At 48.6% G+C, this 21727-nt stretch overlaps 1 protein-coding gene across 3 annotated transcripts in view; it reads right to left on the bottom strand.

Annotated features, from left to right (window-relative positions):
* dst (dystonin) overlaps positions 1–21727 on the bottom strand; it is a 779292-nt gene that overhangs the window by 753153 nt on the left and 4412 nt on the right. The gene's annotated exons all lie outside the window — the stretch shown is intronic.

Below are 21727 nucleotides of genomic sequence, written 5' to 3'. Positions count from 1 at the left end.
CTTTGGAGTTTTCTAAACCCTTGCCCATAACACTGAAAATTCCAGAGTCACAACACTCCAGCGCCTGTTTCGGGTACACAGAGGGAACATTCAGAATGTCCAATTCACCTAACGGCATGTCTTTCAGGACTTGTGGGAGGAAATCGGAGCACCCAGAGGAAACCCACGTGGACACAGGGAGAACATGCAGACTCAGTACAGTCAGTGACCCAAGCGGGAATCAAACCTGGAACCCTGGCGCTGTGAAGCAACAGTGCTAACCACTGTGCTCCCATGTCGCCCAAATATTCCAAACACAAAATACTGCAGATGCTGGAAATTGGAAAGCAAAAGAAAAATAAAGCTGGAAATACTCAGTAGGTCAGGCAGCATCTGTGGAGAGAAAAATAGAGTTAATATTTCATGTCAATGACCTTTCACCAGAACTGAATAAACAGGATAAAATTAGAAACGCAAAAAGCAAAATGGAAGGCGGACAGAAGAAGGGAAGATCACGGATAAGTGACAAAACGGTTCATGGTGCAATATAAAAGGGAGTGATAACGGGGCAAGTAAAGAAGTAAAGATAAAAATGGCAGAATGGTGAACAGCTACTAGCCAAAAGCAAAACAAAAAGAGAAACAAGAGAAGAAAGCCGAAACCAGGAAAGATAAAGGAAACAGAATGAGGGCCGAGATTATAATCAAAAATCTTGGACCTTAGTATTGGGAATGGAAGCTGTAAAGTGTGCAGTAGAAAGGCAAACTGCTATTCCTGCAGCTTCATAAGAACAGAAGAAACAGGGACAGGAATAGATGGTACAGCCCCTTAAGCCTGCTCCCGCATTCAATAGAATCATGGTTTATTTTCTGTCTTAACTAGACTTGCCTGCCTGCTTCCCACATCACTTGATTCCTGAGAGATTAAAAATCTATCCCTGCCTTTAATACACTCAATGATGAAACATTCACCATCCTCTGGGATGGAGAATTCCAAAGACTCACAACTCTGAGTGAAGACATTTCTGCTGATGTCCTTTCTAAATGATTGGCCCCATGCACTGGAAACAACAGCAGTCATAACCCTTCAGTCTTATATATTTCACTGAGATCATCTCCCATTAGGACCAATTTGTACAACCTCTCAAGAAAGGACAATCAACTTATGCCAGGAACCAATCTGGTGAATGTTTGTTATATTAACTCCAAGGCAAGTATATTCTTCCTTAGATTATGGAGATGAAAACTGTGCAGTGTTCCAGGTCCGAGCAACTTCCAAAATCATTATTACTAGACTTCCTTAACTTTGTCCTCCAACCTCCTTGCAATGAGGGCTACTGCGCCATTTGCTTTCTGAATTTCTTGCTGTACCTGCATTCCAACTCTTTGTTCCTTGTACAAGCATACCCAACTTTCTCTGAACATCAACATTTACAAGTTCGTGCCTTTTAATAAATATTCTGTTTTTCTGTTCTTATTACCAAAATGAATAACACACTAGATTATACTCCATCTGCCACCTTGTTGCTCATTCATTCTGGTGATGTTAATTACCTTAATTTTCTCACTTTTATTAGTCCCTTATGTTGCCCTCAATTTCTGGAATATAACTTGTGTGTTCTACTGCAAAGGTAGACACAAGATATTTCAGCTATTTCCTCAATCCCCATTATAGTTTCTCCTGTCTGTGCCTCTAAAGGACCAACATTTACTTTGTCAGCTGTCCTCCATTTTGCAAAACCTTACTCACTTTTATATTCCTGGTTTATTTGGTCTCAATCTAATTTTTCCCTTATTAACTTGTTGGTTGCCCTTTGCTGACTTCTAAAACACTTGCTTAAGCTTACTCGGGCAACATAGTGGCACAATGGTTAGCACTGCTGCCTCACAGTGCCATGGACCCGGGTTCGATTCCAGCCTTGGGTGACTGTGAAGTCTGCACATGGGTTTTCTCCGGGTGCTCCAGTTTCCTCCCACAATCCAAAGATGAGTAGGTTAGATAGATTGGCCATGCTAAATGGCGTCTACGTGTCCAAAGACGTGCAGATTAGTTGGATTGACCATAATAGGACGGGGGAGTGGGCCTAGATAGGGTGCTCTTTCAGAAGCTCGTTGCAGACTCGATGGACCAAATGGCCTCCTTCTGCACTGTAGAGATTCTCTAAATTCTCTAAATTACTATTATTTTTTCACAACATTATAAACCTCTTTTTTGAACCGAACACTATCTTTAACGTCCCTAGTAAGCTATAGATAGATCTTACTGAGTTTTTGTTATTTAATGGAATGTACCTTTGTTGACATTTTGAAACACTTCTTTAAAATATTTCCCATTGGAGACTTCCGGTGACGGCGGGCGGGAGGCGGCCGCACAATGGAGAGCTCCCGCTCGGGAACGGCATTTTCGGAGCTTTAAGCCCGGTCCCAGGGTCCACGGAGGCGGCAGAAGCAGGGAGAAGGCACGGAGGAGGCACTGTGAAGACACAGGAGGGAAAAAAACCCAAAGAAAAATGTCGAGGGTGAGCAAAAAAACGGCCGAAAAAAAACCAGCTGGAGGTCCGTCGGGGAGTGGAAAGGTCACCGCGGGGTCACCAGGAAAAATGGAGGCTGGAGCACCAGGGAAGGCCGCACTGCTTACGGCTGAAGAAATAACCAAGGTGATGGCTGCGGAATTTGAAAAGCAGTTGGCGCAGATTGCGAAATGCATGGAGACGGTGAGGAAGGAGATGAGGGAGGTTTTGAGTGTGCTGGTGGAGGAGGCGGTTCCCCCGGTGAGGACGGAGGTGGCGAGCGCAGTGGCGGAGGTGCGAGAGCAAGGGGAGGCGCTGAAGGAAGTGAAGGAGACGTTGTTGCAGCACGGTGATCAACTTGCCTCGATGGGGAAAGAGATGCGGAAGGTGATGGATACTAACAAGGATCTGCGAGGAAAAATGGAAGACCTGGAAAATAGATCCAGGCAACAGAACTTGAGGATTGTGGGGCTGCCCGAAGGAGTTGAAGGACCGAAGCCGACTGAGTATTTTGCCGCGATGCTGGTAAAACTATTGGGGGAGGGGGAGGACCCCTCCCGATATGAACTGGATCGGGCTCATTGGTCGTGGAGGCCTGTATCAAAGGCGAGTGAGCCACCAAGGGCAGTGACTCTGTGCTTCCGTAGGTACAGGGTGAAGGAGAAGGTCCTGAGCTGGGCCAAGCAGAAGCGGGTGGTGCAGTGGGCTGAAGCTGGTAAACATGTATACCAGGACTTTACGGTGGAGCTGGCAAGGAGGCGGGCTGCCTTCAACCGGGTGAAGAGGGCATTGTACATTAGCAAGGTGCAGTGCGGCATTGTATATCCAGCGAAGCTGAGGGTGACTGACAAGCTCAGGGACTTTTATTTTGGAACGGCGGAAGCAGCGGAGGTGTTTGCGAAAGCAGAAGGACTGTGGCAGAACTGACAAATTGAGGAATGGCCAAGTGCCGATGTAACCTCATGACTGTATTATCTTCCTTTTTGTATCACTGCGTGCGGGTGTAGAGATTAAAGGAGCCAAGGTGGTATATATTTGGACAAGGGCAGGGATGGGACTTTCACTCGAAATGAGAGTTCTTTGGGGTGTAGGTGGATAGGCGGGGTTTGTGTGCTAAAAGGGGATCTTTGGGCTTTTCCTGGGGCCGGGCAAGTGGGAAAGGGACCCGGGCGGGGGCCTCCACGCTGGCCAGTTTGTGCCGGCCAGTGAACGGGAGTGAGGTGGGGGGAGGGGCTGCGGCCATCGGAGCCTGGCAGAACAGGGTCCGAGTGGTCTAGCCGGGGTGGAAAGTTGGGGGGGAAGGAACCAAGGGTGGGGGGAGGAGTTTTACAAGAGGCAGTGGACGGGAGGAGCTGGAGACCTGGGGGGGGGGGGGGGGGGGGGGGGCGGGGGAGCTGTGTAAGATTAAGGGTGACTACGGGTAATCCCTGATGTAAACATGCGGGTTGAGGTTTGGGGGTTGGTGGGTAGATGGGATTGTTGTTATTATGGGGACTGACATATCTTGCTGATTATTGTTTATTGTTGATGGATGTAAATGTGGGAGAAAATGTGAAAATGGAGGAGAATTAAAAAACATTTTAAAAATAAAAAAAATATTTCCCATTGGTTAGTTACTGCCATGTCTTTCAGTACATTTGCCCAATCTGCTTCAGGTAGCTCTCCTCTCATACCTACCTACTTGGTTTTGTAGAAGTTTAAGATCCTTGTTTTAGGCTTAGGCTCAATTATGTCTCTCTCAAATCTCAGATGGAACTGTTATTTATTATTCTTCCCGGGGAATCTTTTACTGTAATATTACTAATCAATCCGGTCTCATTACAATATACCAAATCAAAAATAGCTTTGCCACTGGTTGCTTCCACAAAGTAATCTCCCAGGGAGCGGTCAAGGAAGCATTAAATCCAACTTCTGGACTACCTTTGCCAATATGATTTGCCCATTCTCTACAAAGACTAAAGTTCTCCAAGATTAACTTTGCTTAATTGTTTGTCCAACTGTATGACAGCCTCCACTGGTGGTGGGTGGTGGGGATAGTGTTCTGACCTTTGTTATTCCTAAACTCCACCCATACAGATCTTACTTCCTGATCTTCTGAACCAAGATCCTGCTTACAACTGTCCTTACATTATCCTTTATTATCACAGCTCGTCCCTTCTTTTCCATTCTGTTTGTCTTCTTGAAATGTCCTGTACCTGAAATATCTATTTCTCCAACCATGATCACCTAGCAACTATCTCTCTGTCATTGCGATTTTATCAAGCTCATTTCTCTCTATTTGTGCCTCGAGTTCATCTATATTTTTATGAGTGCTTTGTGCATTCAGATAAAGAGCCTTTGATTCAAATTTTTTTTCACCACTATTCTTTTCACGGACCTTGTGCACCATTAGTATTAAACTCTTCCTGCCCCACTCAGCTGGTCTTAACCTACATCATTACATTGCTTTGACTTTTCTCTTCAGAATTCTAAATCTCCCTTCATCTGACGTCTCCCACCTCTTCTAGTGGAAGATGCCTAAAGACAGCTCACGTTACATCATTCATCAGGATGCTGAGCCCAGCCTGGTTTAAGTGGAACTCATCCCATCGGAACAGCTCCATCTTTCCAGAATTGCTGCCAGAGATCCATAAATCAAAACTGTTTCTCCCTACACCACTCTTTGAGCCATGTATTTAATCCTCTAGTCTGTTTGAGCCTATGCCCATGCCCATGCGCTGAGGTAACAATCCAAAGATTGAGGTTCTCAGCAGAACATCATTCCTCATTCTATGAATGTCATTGGTTCCTTTGTGCACCTTGACACTGAAAGTTTGCCCTCTTTCCAGCCACAAGCAGATGTCTTTAGCCTTGGCACGGGGCAGACAATGCAATCTTCAGAACTCTTGGTCCTGGTTGCAGAAAACAGTATCTATCCCCTGACTATATTGTCTCCTATCACTATCATATCCCTTTTTGCTCCCCCCTCCATTGTAAATGGATTCCTGCACCATTGTCCGCTTGCCCATCTATCCTTGTTCTCATCTGCACCCGTAGCATGTACCTCGCACATACTGGTCTAAATCAAGGGCTTCTCCATCATTACATGCTGGTTCCCCATAAAAAACAAACTCACAGTCGCACTCTCCTGCCCTGACCACTGACCAATTTTGAGGTTCAACCTAACCCAAGAGAGTGAACAAAGGGTCCAGATAACTGTCTGCCTCACATGATGTCTGCAGCTCTGACTCCAGCTCAACAACTCTGAGCCAAAATTGTTTTGAGCTGCTGACACTGAACGCAAATATGGTTGTCCAGGTTTGGAATGCTCTCTACAAACTCTCACATATTGCTAATAGCAAATTTCTGTGGATGCTGGAATCTGAAACAAAAGCAGATAATACTGGATAATCTCAGCATGTCTGACAGCATTTGTGGAGGGGGAAGGGAGCTAACACTGAGTCTGGATGACTCTGTCAAAGCTGACAAAAAGTCATGCAGACTCCCAACATGAGCACCCGTCTCTCTCCACAGATGCTTCATTTCGTAAAGTAACAGAACATAGCAGTTTCTCAGCTTAGCGTCAATCCAGCTGCAGGAGATGAAACAAGAATAATAAAAGGGTGTGTCTCCTTTCCCCTCTTCATTGAATTCATGACTTCAGCACTCTTGTTCACAAAGCACTGACTATGCGCCCCAATCACTACGTGCTCCACATTCCCTGCAGTAACGTTTTAGGAAGCAAAGGAAGAAAAGTCAGAGTGAAGTATGATGGAGAATTAAAATGACAAGCAATTAGTGCCCCCTCCCCACTCTCTTTCCCATACAAAGCACACACCTGCCCATTCACCTCCTCTGCACGCCATCCAGGACTTCAACATTCCATCCAGATGAAACAGTGATTTACTTATAGTCAAACGTAGCATAGTGTATTTGCTGCTCATGACATGTCTCATAGAATTTACAGTGCAGAAGGTCTCCTCCCCATCGAGGAAACCAAACAGACCCTCACCCTCCAGTCGCCTGTCATTTTAATTCTGCACCTTGCTCCAATTCTGACCTACCCTTAATATTGAATACGCAGAAAGTAGCACGCACAAGAGGGAGGTAGAAAATACTGGTTAACAGTTTATTAGCAATACAACATGTCTCCACTCCTTCCACGACCTACACTCAGGACGGGGTTTTTATACGTGAGGGCTCTCCTTGTTAAGGGAAATCCCACCCCATTGCCAGGGAAGTTTGTATTCTGTGGAGGTCACGGGAAACCAGATGGTCCTTATCCCATGACCTCCATGGGGGTTACACTTAACCTCCTGCACTGGTCCAATGAAGCTCATAAGCTCAAGTAAAAGCATGTCATCTTTCAACTGGACACTTTGCCACCTTCCAAACTCAACACAGAGTTCAACAAGTTTAGATTGTAGCCCCTGCTCCCATTTTCTTTGTTGGTTTTGGTTTTCATTCTCATTTTCCTCACATTTCCTTTTTGGGTTATGGATGGTAGCTGTTCCACATTCTGCCATTCGCACCTCCTCCAGATCTACCTTTTGTTTCTTCACTTGTCTCACCATTCCTCTTTGCCCTGCACCATAAAACCACTTGTCATTTAATCCCTCCTGCCTTCCACCCTGTCACAGGCCATCCTGCTTCTCCATAGCTAGTCCCCCATCGTATGAGAATGTCCGCCACAAGTGGCATCCCGAGGTGACCCACCACTGCCCAGATGTGCCCATGCTCTTGGTGGGCACCAAGAAGGACCTGCGGAACGACCCGGAAACCGTCAACAAGCTGAAGGAGCAGAGCCTGGCACCGATCACGCAGCACCAGGGCAACGGGCTGGCCAAGCAGATCCAGGCCGTGAAGTACATGGAGTGCTCAGCACTCAACCAGGAAGGAATTAAAGAGGTGTTTGCTGAGGCTGTGAGAGCTGTGATTAACCCAACTCAAGTGAAAATCCGAAAGCCCTGCGTCCTCTTGTGAGGATGGTTTCTCCCACCCGCACCCCTCCATCTCCCCTACCCACTCCCACCTTGATTTGCCGCACAGTCAGGACATTTGTGATATCGGTCCGGCATCCAGTCAGTGACTCTGGAATATCACTAACGCTCGTTGGGAAGAAACATGCTTCGACCAGTTTGAGAAGGATTAGCCAGATTGACGTCTCCAATTGGACTGGTCCCTATTTTCCCCTCCCTCCCGCATCAATCAAACATCCAGGAAACATTTGAGTATTTTGGGATGAGTGTGGGAAGGGGTCCTCATTGCTGTCCTTGTCCCCTCCTCACTTTGCTGAGCAGGCTGACCCTGTCGATCCTCCATCCTTTGACCTTCCCTCCCCAGAGCTCGTCCCAGCTGGACATTCCCTATATTCCTTTTCCTGGAATAACACGTTCCTGAGGGATTGTTCACATCGCCCTGTTGGATGAGTCCCACCTTTTAGCCGTTGTAAAATGGATTGGCCATGATAAATTGCCCTTAGTGTCCAAAATTGCCCTTAGTGTTGGGTGGGGTTACTGGATTATGGGGATAGGGTGGAGGTGTTGACCTTGGGTGGGGTGCTCTTTCCAAGAGCCGGTGCAGACCCGATGGGCCGAATGGCCTCCTTCTGCACTGTAAATTCAATGATAATCTATGATAATCCTTTCCTCTTTCACTTGCTTAAAACCTCTAACATTCCTAACTTTTCCCAGTCCAGATGATAGATCACTGACCTGAAATGTTAACTCTGTTTCTCTCGCCGCAGATACTGCCTGACCTGTAGCCTATTGCCAGAAGTCTCTGGGGGGTTTTTAAACCTTGAGATTGGTCAAACTCATTTCAAACTGGCTCCTTGCAAGTGGGGAAGGGTTTCAAGCCGGGAGTCTGAAGAAACATACCTTTACAACGCGGCACTCTTCTCCTGGCTGAAATCCTGGTTTTGGGACCTAAACTTGTGTCCCGACAGTTAGAGTGCAAAGGCAGAGCCAAACTGATCCTTGCAATTCGTGAGCACATACAAATAAATGTATGTGGCTGTGAACCATTTTAGAATATCAACATGGGCTCAGCTTCATATGTTTTAATACATTTTTCATATAAAATTGGTTATGATTATGCTACAGGTCAATATTGACTTTTGAATATGTTTTCTCCCTCAAATAATGAGATAGGATTTGCACTTACCATCTATTTGAAATGTATGTTGCCTGGTTGTATGATAAACTCTGATAACACATCAAGTCCTGTTCACCCAGGGCTTTGGTGCTTTAGTCTATACTGGTTCTGAACTGCCCACACCTCAAGCCTTAAAATCTTTATTCTTCCATGGCCTCATTCCCAATCTCCATAACCTCCTCCAGTCCTCCGCCCTCAGTGATCTCTGCACTCCTCAAGTTCTAGCCTCTTGCACTTCCACAATATTTACCAATCCGCCATCGGCAATCACGCCTCCAGCTGCCAAGGTCCTAAGCTCTGGAATTCTTCACTGTCACTGGGTCAAAATCCCTGCACTGACTGTGGGTGTTCCTACAACACATGGACTGCAGAGTTTCAGGCAGGCAGCTGACCACCACCATCTCAAGGGCAATTAGTGATGGACAATGAATGCTGACCCAGCCAGTGATGTTCACATCCTATGACCGAATGAAAACAAAATTCCCTTGCCTTCCCTTCCCAAACCTTTCCGCCTCTTTTTCACACACAACTCAAGTCGTTTCTTAACATGTGACTTTTTGACCAAGCTTTTGTTGACCTGCTCTAGTATCTCTAAATAGCATGAAGCAATAAACTTTTGAACCACTTCTGGGATACCCAAGCCCTTAGTAACTTCTGTGACCTGGGTGAATCCGACAGTGTTTCTCTTGGCTCTCCAGTTGAACTCTTCCCTCTGAGTCAGAAGCTTTTTGGTTCAAGCCCCACTTCAGAGACTTGAACACATCAAATTGGGTGCATTCCAGTCCAAAGGAATTCTGCACTATCGAAGGTGCTATCTGTCAGATGAGACATCAAACCAATACCCTGTCTACTCACTAATGAAGAAAACACTCAGAACAGTCTCCAGTTTCATCATCTCCAAAAGAGTCCAAAGATGTGCAGGTTAGGTGGATTGGCCATGGTAAATTGCCCCTTAGTGTCCAAAGGTTAGGTAAGGTTACGGAAATAGGGTGGGGGAGGGCGTAGGTAGGGTGTTCTTTCAAAGGGTCGCTGTAGACTCAATGGGCTGAATGGTCTCCTTCTGCACTGTAGGAAGTCTATTGTTCTAGCTGGCTTGACCATGCCACCTGACCTCCTTCACTGTGACTAGCCCATCAAATCATGCAGTGGGCTCCGAGGGACAGGGTGACTCAAGATGAGCTGGTGCCAGACTGTCTGTAGAGATCTCCAACAAGTCAACAGATGTCGAAGCGATGCAAGAACACTGGTTTTGGACAGGAGAGAATAGAGAGCTTTGTCTGCCTCGTGCACCTCCTGACGTGGGAGCTACTAAGTTGAAGTCAACATCACTAAACACAAATCATCTGGTCATGATCATGTTGGCTGCTGTGTTTCCTACATTTCCACAATGACTATGGGCAGGATTTTCCAGCCTCGCCCACCACGGGAATTGTCTGGTCCCATCGGAGGTCAAGGGGCTTTTGCCTGGCCAACCTTTCTCCCAGCGGAAGGTCCCACTGCAGAGTGGCCAGCAAATCCCAGCCCATGTTTCAAAAGTATTCGATTGGCGTGAAGAGCTCTGGGTCACCGAGGTCATGAAAGGTATCATATAAATGAAAGTCTTTAATCTTTTTGTGGAGTGTTGCAACCCATAATATATTATTTGAGGAGGCTGCTCCTGAATTCAGGGTTGCACTACACTCCTGGCCTTCAGTCACCTGGGTTACAGTGTTGGGGGGTGGGGGGGGGGGCACGTCAGACGACCTTCACATGGGTCTGCTCTTGCACCGAGCAAAGATTCACACATCCAGCACTGATGACACCTATGGTCACTCGTGTTTCCAACCTCGTTTCCACGGCTTTACCTGTATCCAGGTTGGTCCTGCAGAGGGAGCATGTCCTGTCCATAGATATGCTCAAGACCATCCAGAGGACACCACAGGGTGTGGGTTGACTGACAGACACAGATACCAAGATCGCAATTTAGATGAGAAGTTTACTTTGGCTTTGTTCAAATTAGCTTATCTGTTTAAATTATTCCATTAGTGGTGTCTGCTCACAAGAGAACTTGCGCATATTTTATCCCCGATAATAACTGACTCAGGGATAATGGAGCAGGATCATTCTATGATTCTATGTCACTGGGCAATCCGGAGTCACCCTTATGGAACAAACAAGAAAAACATTGGAAAATATATACTTTCCACACCCATCAAATTGCAGCTGGCGAATACCATCATGCCTTTTTCCAATGACCCTGCCTATCTACAGGTTAAGTGGAAAATTCTGTTCTCAGAATGTCCCAATGGCTTAACAACCAATTAAGTACTTTTGAATTGCAGTCACTGTAGGAAACTGCCATCCAATGTTTGCACCTTTCTGTACTTTACTTGTAAATAGTACATCGTATATGTTCCTAAGGAAATAATTCATACGACTTCCGGTTGCAGCTATGCAGATCTAAGTCGCACGGTCGACAGCTCCCGCTTGGAACAGACTTTTGGGCTCTTTTCAGGACCCCCAACGGTATTTTCTCGACATTTCCCAGTGTGGGAAGTAGACTGTAACATTCCCCAGACAGTGTATGGCTTGGACCAGGAGCGGGGCGACTAAATAAGTGGTGGTGAACCCAAAGAAAGTGCGAGGGAAGAAGAGCAAGATGGCGGCAGGTGGGGGCCAGACAGCATGGATGCAGTGGGCGCAGGAGCAGCAGGAGGTTATCCAGCGCAGCTTCAGGGAGCTCAAAGCGGACCTGATGGAGCCGATGAAGGCTTCTATCGATAAGCTGCTGGAGACCCAGACGGCCCAGGAGGTGGCGATCCGCGAGGTCCGACAAAAGATCTCCGATAACGAGGACGAGATCTTGGGCCTAGCGGTAAAGGTGGAGGCGCACGAGGCGCTCCACAAGAAATGGCAGGAACAGTTCAAGGAGATGGAGAATCGGTCGAGGCGGAGGAATCTGCGGATCCTGGGCCTCCCGGAGGGGCTGGAGGGGTCGGACGCGGGGGCCTATGTGGTCAACATGTTAAACTCGCTGATGGGAGCGGGGTCCTTCCAGGGGCCCCTGGTGCTGGAAGGGGTCCATAGAGTGCTGGCGAGGAGGTCCAAGGCTAACGAGCCGCCGTGAGCGGTGCTGGTGCAGTTTCATCGGTTCGCTGAACGGGAGTCTGTGCTCAGATGGGCCAAGAAATAGAGGAGCAGCAGGTGGGAGAACGCAGAGGTTCGAATACATCAGGACTGGAGCTCGAAGGTGGCAAAGATGAGGGCCGGGTACAATCGGGCGAAGGCGGTGCTGCACAGGAAGGGGGTGAAGTTTGGCATGCTGCAGCCGGCGCAACTGTGGGTTACCTACAAGGACCGGCACCATTATTTTGAGTCCCCGGAGGAGGCGTGGGCCTTTGCTCACGCCGAGACGCTGGACACAAACTGAGGGTCGGGATGGGTGGTCGGGGATTGCTGTTGGTGTGTTACATTTTGAGGGGTTTTTTTTTGCTCGTTTCTTTTTGATTCGGTGTGGGTGGTTAGGGTGGGTTGGGCACTGTTTCGGTTGGGTCTGTCGGGTGGGCTCTTGGAGGGGGGCAAGTAAATGGAGTAGGGGTGGATGGCTGGTAGGGGGGATGGGGCACCACGGGGGAGGATGAGGCCCGAGTCGGGGTGAGGGGTCTGGGCCTGTAAAAGGAGCTGCGTCTGAGGTGGCGGGGCTGGGGTCGGGCAGGTGGAAAGCACGGGCTTTTTCCTGCACTGAAGGCTGGAGGGGGCGGGGAAGCGAGGGTTGTTTCCCGCGCTTGGGATGGAAGGGGGAGGCGGAGAGCCTGCTGATGGGTAATGGAGGAGGAGGGGATGCCCCACAATGGGAGGAGTCGAAGGAGAGACGGCAGTGGCCGGAGTCAGCTGACTTGCGGGAGTGCAATGGGGGGAGCAAGGCAGCTAGGAGGGGTCCTAGCTGGGGGGGCGGGGGGTTGCTGCTGGTATGGTCAAGGGGGAGGTGGAGCGAGTAGAGGGGGGTTGGGACCGGGTCTGCCGCCGTGGGGAAGGGGCCGGGTGTGGGGTGCGGGCGCGTGGCTGGCCGAGGAGTTATGGCTAGTTGGCGGGGGAGGGGGGCGGGTAGACCCCTGATCCGGCTGATAACCTGGAATGTAAGGGGCCTGAACGGGCGGTCAAGCGGGCCCGGGTGTTCACGCACCTGAAGGGGCTGAAGGCAGATGTGGTCATGCTCCAGGAGACACACCTGAAGACCAGGTAAGATTGAGGAAGGGGTTGGTAGGTCAGGTGTTTCATTCGGGACTGGATGCCAAAAATCAGGGGGTGGCGATCTTGGTGGGAAAGAGGGTGTCGTTCGAGGCGTCGAGCATTGTGACAGACAATGGCGGCAGGTACGTAATGGTAAGTGGTAAGCTGCAAGGGGAGAGGGTGGTGCTGGTCAACGTGTACGCCCCGAACTGGGACGATGCGGGTTTTATGCGGCGCATGTTGGGTCGGATCCCGGACTTGGAAGTGGGGGGCCTGATAATGGGGGGGGGACTTTAACACGGTGTTAGATCCTGCACTAGACCGCTCCAGGTCTTGGACGGGTAGGAAGCCGGCGGCGGCTAAAGCGTTGAGGGGGTTTATGGACCAGATGGGAGGGGTGGACTCTTGGAGATTTGTAAGGCGAGGGAATTTTCATTCTTCTCGCATGTTCATAAGGCTTATTCCCGGATCGACTTTTTATTATGAGCAGGGCGCTGATAGCGAGAGTAGAGAATACCGAGAACTCGGCGATAGCCATTTCAGATCATTGGGTAGACCTAGAGCTGGGGAGGAGAGGGACCAGCGCCCGTTGTGGCGCTTGGAGGTGGGGCTGTTGGTGGATGAGGAGGTGAGTGAGCGGGTCCGAGGAAGCATAGAGAGATACCTGGAGGCCAATGATAACGGGGAGGTCCGAGTGGGGATGGTCTGGGAGGCACTGAAGGCGGTGGTGAGGGGAGAGCTGATCTACATTAGGGCCCACAAGGAGAGAGAGCAGAGGGAGAGGGAGAGGCTGGTGGAGGAGATGGTGAGGGTAGACAGGAGGTATGCGGAGGTGCCTGAGGAGGGACTGTTGAGGGAGAGGCGTAGCCTCCAGGCCGAATTTGACCTGTTGACCACCAGGAAGGCGGAGGCGCAGTGGAGGAAGGCCCAGGGGGCGATTTATGAATATGGGGAAAAGGCAAGTTGGATGCTGGTGCATCAGCTTCGGAAGCAGGACGCAGCTAGGGAGATCGGGGAAGTTAAGGACAGGGAAGGGAGTGTGGTGCGGAGTGGGGTTGGCATCAATGGGGTCTTCAGGGACTTTTATGAGGAATTGTATCGGTCCGAGCCCCCACTGGAGGAGGGAGGGATGGGCCGCTTTCTGGACCAATTGAGGTTCCCGAAGGTGGAGGAGGGACTGGTGGCAGGATTGGGGGCCCCGAGTGGGCTGGAGGAGCTGGCCAAAGGGATAGGGAGCATGCAGGCGGGGAAGGCACTGGGGCCGGACGGTTTTCCGGTCGAATTCTACAAAATATATGTGGACCTGTTGGGCCCGTTGCTGGTTAGGACCTTCAATGAGGCAAGGGAGGGGGGGGCTTTGCCCCCGACGATGTCCCGGGCACTGATCTCCTTGATCCTGAAGCGGAACAAAGATCCCCTGCAGTGTGGGTTTTACACGCCAATTTCGTTGTTAAACGTAGGTGCCAAGGTGCTGGCGAAGGTCTTAGCCACAAGAATTGAGGATTGTGTGCCGCAGGTCATCCACGAAGACCAGACGGGGTTCGTGAAGGGGAGGCAGTTGAACGCGAATGTGCGGAGGCTCCTGAACGTTATTATGATGCCGGCGAGGGAGGGGGAGGCGGAGATAGTGGTGGCGATGGACGCTGAGAAGGCCTTCGATAGGGTAGAGTGGGGGTACTTGTGGGAGGGGAGGTGCTGAAGAGGTTTGGGTTTGGGGAGGGGTTCGTCAGGTGGGTTAGGCTGTTGTATGAGGTCCCGATGGCGAGAGTGGCCATGAACAAAAGGAGGTCTGAGTACTTTTGGTTGCATCGAGGGACGAGGCAGGGGTGTCCCCTGCCCCCCTGCTCTTTGCACTGGCGATTAAACCCCTGGCTATGGCACTGAGGGAGTCGAGGAACTGGAGGGGGTTGGTGCGGGGTGGGGAGAAGCATAGGGTGTCGCTCTATGCGGACGACTTGCTGCTATATGTGGTGGACCTGGTGGGAGGAATGCCGGAGGTAATGAGGATCCTCAGGGAGTTCGGGAATTTCTCAGGGTACAAGCTCAACATGGGGAAGATCTCGGCAATTTACCAGGTGATGCAGGAGGAGGAGGCCTCGGTGGTGGAGTTGAAAGGTAAGTGGGAGGAGGAGTTGGGGGAGGAGATCGAGGAGGGGACGTGGGCAGATGCCCTTGGGAGGGTGAACTCTTCCTCTTCGTGCGCGAGGCTCAGCCTCATACAGTTTAAGGTGCTGCAGAGGGCACACATGACCGGGACAAGGATGAGCCGGTTCTTTGGGGGTGGGGACAGGTGTGTTAGGTGCTCAGGGAGCCCGGCAAACCACACCCATATGTTCTGGGCATGCACAGTGCTTGGGGAGTTTTGGAAGGGCGTAGCAAGGACGGTATCGAGGGTGGTAGGATCCAGGGTCAAGCCGGGCTGGGGGCTCGCAATATTTGGGGTTGCATGGGAGCCGGGAGTGCAGGAGGCGAAAGAGGCCGGTATTCTGGCCTTTGCGTCCCTGGTAGCCCGGCGAAGGATTCTTCTTCAGTGGAAGGATGCGAGGCCCCCAGGCGTGCAATCCTGGATCAACGATATGGCGGGGTTTATTAAATTGGAGAGGGTGAAATTTGCCTTAAGGGGATTGGTGCAAGGGTTTTTCAGGCGGTGGCAACCATTCTTGGACTTCCTGGCAGAACGGTAGACAATGGTCAGCAGCAGCAACCCGGGGGACGGGTTCTATTTTATTTTTGTTTGTCTACACTGGTGGATCTGAGGGGGTGTATACATTTGCTATGTTTGCCATGTGTTAACTCGGGGTGTTAATTTATTATGTATGTATGCGGGGAGGGGGGCACGGGGGTGGTTTTGTATTTAATTCTGTTGGGTTCCTTTTTCATTTTGTTGTTGATATTTTGTGAAAACTTCAATAAAAATTATTTTTTTAAAAAGGAAATAATTCATATGCTCATTTCTGTGATTGTATTTGTCAACTTGATCAGGGAAATAGTTAATGTAAGGAATCCCGGTCATTAGTATATTACACATTTCTATTAGGACAGTATTAAAGTATTTTCACAGATATGCTTTCTCACAGCATGACCCCTTTAGTCATCCAACGTTTTTTGAAAGCACGTCTGATTGAACAGTTAGTCATCATATATCTTGGGGACGGTCTGTGCTAATGGAACACACTGCTGAAGAAACCTTTGCCCAGTTCAGTGAATTAATACTGGCCATGTGATTTGGATAACTGACAGCAATCACTTTCTATGTGGGTCGTTGGTTTTTTTTCTAAGATAAAGCTGGGAGAACAGGATTTGCTGGGCTCACAATCCTCACAAATCCCTTGCAGGGGATAGGTTTGATGAGATTGGGGCTTCTGTGAATGACACGCAATTACAAGGATATATTTATGACCATTCTCTCATGCTTCTTAGCCACCTTATTTCTTTTTTTTTAAATTTGGAGTACCCAATTCATTTTTTTTCCAATTAAGGGGCAATTTAGCGTGGCCAATCCACCTAGCTTGAATATCTTTGGTTTGTGGGGGGCGAAACCCACGCAAACACAGGGAGAATGTGCAAACTCCACACCGACTGTGACCCAGAGCCGGGATCTGACCTGGGACCTCGGCACCGTGAGGCCACAGTGCTGCCCCTTTGCCACCTTATCTTTGGGTAACTGGGTCAGAGTCCGATTTGTCACAAAACAGGAAAGCAGTCAATGGTACTTTGTAGCCTTTATCTGTGAAAGCAGTGGCCAATAGCAAAGCTGCCAGCAACTGTAGACACTGGTCTCATTTTCTTTATCCAGACATGGTACTTACGGATTACTGGGCAATAAAAAATATATATTCATTATTTTTTATTAAACAGCAAATACTTTTAAAATGACAGACGGGTAAACTTGGAGTTTCTCTATTTAAAATAAAACATTGTTTAAAGAGACCTTTTGAGAGTAGAAAAGCTGCTTTTTATTTTACTTTTGACATTTGCACTCTGATAATCCTAACCTATTATTACTTTTCAGCAGAGATGGGGCAGCACGGTGGCGCAGTGGGTTAGCCCTGCAGCCTCACGGCGCCAAGGTTCCAGGATCGATCGCGGCTCTGGGTCACTGTCCGTGTGGAGTTTGCATATTCTCCCCGTGTTTGCGTGGGTTTCGCCCCCACAACCCAAAGATGTGCAGGCTAGGTGGATTGACCACGCTAAATTGCCCCTTAATTGGAAAAAATGAATTGGGTACACTAAATTAAAAAAAAAAAAAACTTTTCAGCAGAGATTTAGAAAATAAATCTGAAAAGTTGGAAATAAATTGCACAAAACATCAATAGGACGAATAATCTCCGTGCAAGTTCATTGCAGTGAGAAATGGCAGTGCTGTGAATTGAACAGAATCAATATTCAGCCTCGCCCTATTTGAATTTAACAGAGGCCAGAGACATATAGCCGTAACTTCCTCAGAGGGGCAATCAGTGTTGGATTGTCACTCCATGCCCAATTACTTACGCAAAAATGTCTTCTGTGCCTGTCTCGCCCGACCTTCCGACTGAGGCCGGGCAACATCCAGGCAGCACAGCTGTCTCCGAAACCAGTGTCGAAGTGCAGAGAGTGCCCCCCCACCCCTTTTTATGGGACTTGCTGCTGTAAACCAGGTAGGTTTAAAGGTCCAGTGAAATTTACAGGCCAGGGAGATGGTAAATGTCCAAAGTGAGTGGGCAGGATTCGAGAGGTGGGGGAGATCAGAGGTTGGGTGAGGGTATGGACATCGGGTGGGGGTACTGAACATGGGGCGGGTGGTGTCAAGACTTCTGGGCTGGGGTCGGAGGTCGGATATTGGGTCGGAGGACAGCATGCAGGTCCAGTCGGATTGGGGTGGGGGGTGGTCAGCCCTGCAAGGGAGAAAGGAGGGGGATGTGGGTGGAGTGGATCAGGACAGGATTGCACGGTTGGCAGTCAGGGGAATCCCGTGGGGAGGTAGAATTGGGGGTGTGGGAGGAGTCCCATAGTGGTGCCGGTCTTTACAATCGTTACCCAGAAGTTCTTCTTACTTTTTCTGGACATTTAGTTGTGTAACACAGCCGGAACCAACCAAAGTTTGCGATATAAATTGCATTTTCAGATGGTTTCCAGCACAGGACACTTGTCAAGGAGTAATTGGCCCTTCAGGGCAATTGCCATGCAAACTCTTACCTGTAAAGTTCCAAGAAGGGTTCCCTGGTATGTCTTTGGCATGTCTCCCCCCCCAAAAACAATCTGACGCTGGGTAGCTCAGAATTCATGGCACATAATTAACTTTCTTCTGCTTGCTTCTACTAAAAAATTGATCTGAATCTCAAATGTATACCCACACATGTGTGAACTCTTCCCTTATTGCTTCTTCAGTGAACCTCTAGTTTGTGTTTTTTCGTCTAGGTTGATGCTTCCAATGCAGTACAGTACTGAGGTAAGTGCTGCCTTTTAGGTAGGATATTAAACCAAGGCTTCTCTGCCCTCTCGGGTGATCTTAAGAGAACCCGTAGCACTACTTCAAGTAGAGGAGTTCTCACTGGTTTTCAAATCAACACTTATCCCTCAACCAATTGAGAGAGTGCTGCACTATCGGAGGTGCCACGTTTCAGATGAGATGTTAAACCAAGGCCGGGTTTGCTCTCTCAGGTAAATTTCAATATGGACCTGCTGGAATTCTTGACACTTGAAAAGGTCAAATTTGAACTGAGGGGAAGGATGGAGGGGTTCTACAATTCATGGGCGTTATTCATTATGCACTTTCGAGAATTGGATCACATCGAACATTGGGGAGGGTTGGGGGGAGAGGGACTGTGCGTTCATGGTGACTATGGGTGATTCCTGATTGTCATTTGTTTATGTTAACATGCGGGCTAATGTCTGGGGTTTGGTGGGAGGATGGGATTGTTGTTATTCATATGGGGATTGACATTACATTTGTTACTGATTGTTTATTGTTGAGTGTAAATTTGGGAGAAAATGTGAAAAAGGAGAAGAAAAAATATATTTAAAAAAATATATCTACATGTAACACATCACTGGGAGGAGATTTCACATTCCATCTCATATTCTCTCAGTCAGGGGGAAATCAATTTAAGTTGTATTAGCAATAATCCCTTACGGGTTGCTCCAAACACTGATGGCAGATTGCTAAGAGCCTCTGCCAGTTCAGCATGAAATTGACAGTCAAACAAAACAGGGTTCTCGGAATGTTGGAAAGTTGACGTAAGCCCCTGACATTGTCATTGTGGTAGGCTATATGTAGGGATCCTACATATAGCCTACTTGTTCAGCCACACAACAAGTGCCAGGCAAACACTTTCTCCAACAAAAAAGCTAGCCATTTGCCATGGCATTACCATCACGGAATTCCCCCACTATCAACATCTTGGCGGTTACCTTTAACCAGAAACTGAACTGGGCTCGCCATTTAAATACTGTGGCTACAAAAGCAGGGCAGAGGCTGGGAATCCTGCAGCAAGTACCTCACCACCTGACTCCCCAAAGACTGTTCACCACCTACAATCGCGGTACTTAGGTGGGATGTACCTTATACTGTAGTATGAGTGGTAGAACCTGCCTGCTGGTTCCGCCCAGCAGGCGGAGCATAAGAGTCTGTGTTTCACCCACAGCAGTCATTCTGTACCGGAGCTGCTGGGGTAACTACTTGTTCATTAAAGCCTTCAATTGGACTACAATCTCGCTTCAGTAGTGATTGATCGTGCATCAGTCATTAGTGCTCAAGTGCAGAATTTTTGTTGCTGTCACGTCAGCGGATTCACAGACTGAGAATGAGCCCAATGTTAGATGGAGAAATCTAAATCTCGACTCCAGAGGTGAGAGTGACTTCCCTGGAAGCATTTGACCTAGTGTGGCACAAGGAGTCCTAGAAAAACTGGAGTCAGTGGGAACCAGGGGCAAAACCTTGTGCTGGTTGGAGTCATACCCAGCACAAAGGAAGATGGTTGTGGTTATTGGAAGGTCGGCATCTCAGTTCCATCACTGTAGGAGTTCTTCAGGGTAGTGACCTCGGCCCAACCATCTTCAGCTGCTTCAGCATTGGCCATCATCCATCAAGAGGTCAGAAGTGAGGATATCGGCTGATGTTTGCACAAATGTTCAGCAATATTTGCAACTCCTCAGATACTGAAGCAGTCCACGTCTAAATGCAGGAATGCCTGGGCTTAGGCTGACAAGTGGCAAGTAACATCCATGCCACACAACAAGTGCCAGGCAAACACTTTCTCCAACAAAAAAGCTAGCCATTTCCCATGGCATTACCATCACGGAATTCCCCCACTATCAACATCTTGGCGGTTACCTTTAACCAGAAACTGAACTGGGCTCGCCATTTAAATACTGTGGCTACAAAAGCAGGGCAGAGGCTGGGAATCCTGCAGCAAGTACCTCACCACCTGACTCCCCAAAGACTGTTCACCACCTACAATCTAGGGTAGGCAGTGGCATAATGGGAATGCTCCTGCAGTAATGCTCTGGGGATCTGGAGTGAAACCTCACCATGGCAGATGTGAAATATGACTTCACCAAGAAATACTCTGGAATTTAAAAACCTCCCATTTGGTTCACCAGTGCCCTTTAGGGAAGGAAATCTGCCATCCTTACCTGGTCTGGGCTACATGTGACTCCAGACCCACAGCAGTGTAGTTGACTCTGAAATGGCACAGCAAGCCACTCAGTTCAAGAGTAATTAGTGATGGACAATAAATCCTGGCCCAGCCAGTGATGCCTACATCCTCTGAATGATTTTTCTTTAAAAACAAGGACTATGATGCAATACTGTTCATCGAGTGTGGCTCCAACAACACTCAAGTACCTTAATCCTATCCAGAACAGAGCAGCCCAATTGACTGACATCCCACCCACAAACATTCATTCTCTCCACCATTGATGCACAGTAGCAGCAGTGTTCCTACTAGAGGATGCACTGCAGGAACTCACCAAAGCTCCATAGACATGACCTTCCAACTCACAACCACCACCACCCTAGAAGGACAAGGGTAGTTCCCCTCCAAGCCACTCATCATCCTTGGAAATACATCACCGATCCTTTAATGTCACAGGGTCAAAATCCTGGAGCTCCCTCCCGAACAGCACTGTGGGTGTATCTACAGCACTGCAGCGGTTCAAGAGGGCTGCTCATCACCACCTTCTCAAGGGAAGTTAGGGATCGGCAAATACCACTCGCCCACATACCTTGAATGAATGAATAAAAGGGGGGGGGGATTTATTCCTTCTGCTCCAAACAACTACTTGCTCTCAGATAGCACCTTTCAACATAGTAAAACGTCATAAGATACTTCGCAGTAGCATTATCAAACAGAGGCTGACAGTGAGACAGGTGACCAGAAGCTTGATCTTGAAGTAGTTTTTCAGGATTTTTTAAAAGGAGGACAGGGACATAGAGGTTGAGGAAGGAATTTCCAGAGCTTAGGGCCTAGCAGCCAATGGTGGGGCAAAGGAGATTCAGCAATGTACAAGAGGCTAGAAACAAGAGGCTAGAACTGGAAGAGCGCAGATATCTCAAAAGGTTTTAGAGCTGGCGGAGGTTACAGAAATAGGGCAGGATCAGGCCATGGAGGATTCAAAACATTATTTTTTAAATACTTTTTGCGGCATGTGTGCTTCGCTGGCTAGACCAGCATTTGATGCCCAACCCGAATTGCACTTGGAAATGTGGTGGTGAGCTGCCTTCTTGAACTGCTGTTAGAGTCTCTCTTGCTGGAGATGATTTGATTGTTGTCTGGCACTTGTGTGGCGCCAATATTAGTTGCCACTTGTCAGCCCAAACCTGGATATTGTCCAAGTCTTGCTGCATTGTCATGAAAACTGCAGTTCCTGTGGTGTGGGGACATCAACAATGCTGTTGGGGAGGGAGTTCCAGGA

The sequence above is a fragment of the Scyliorhinus torazame genome, chromosome 4 (genome assembly GCF_047496885.1).
Source record: "Scyliorhinus torazame isolate Kashiwa2021f chromosome 4, sScyTor2.1, whole genome shotgun sequence".
Lineage (NCBI taxonomy): Eukaryota > Metazoa > Chordata > Chondrichthyes > Carcharhiniformes > Scyliorhinidae > Scyliorhinus > Scyliorhinus torazame.
Note: the sequence above shows the minus strand (reverse complement) of the source record. Positions and strands in the feature narration are given on the sequence as shown.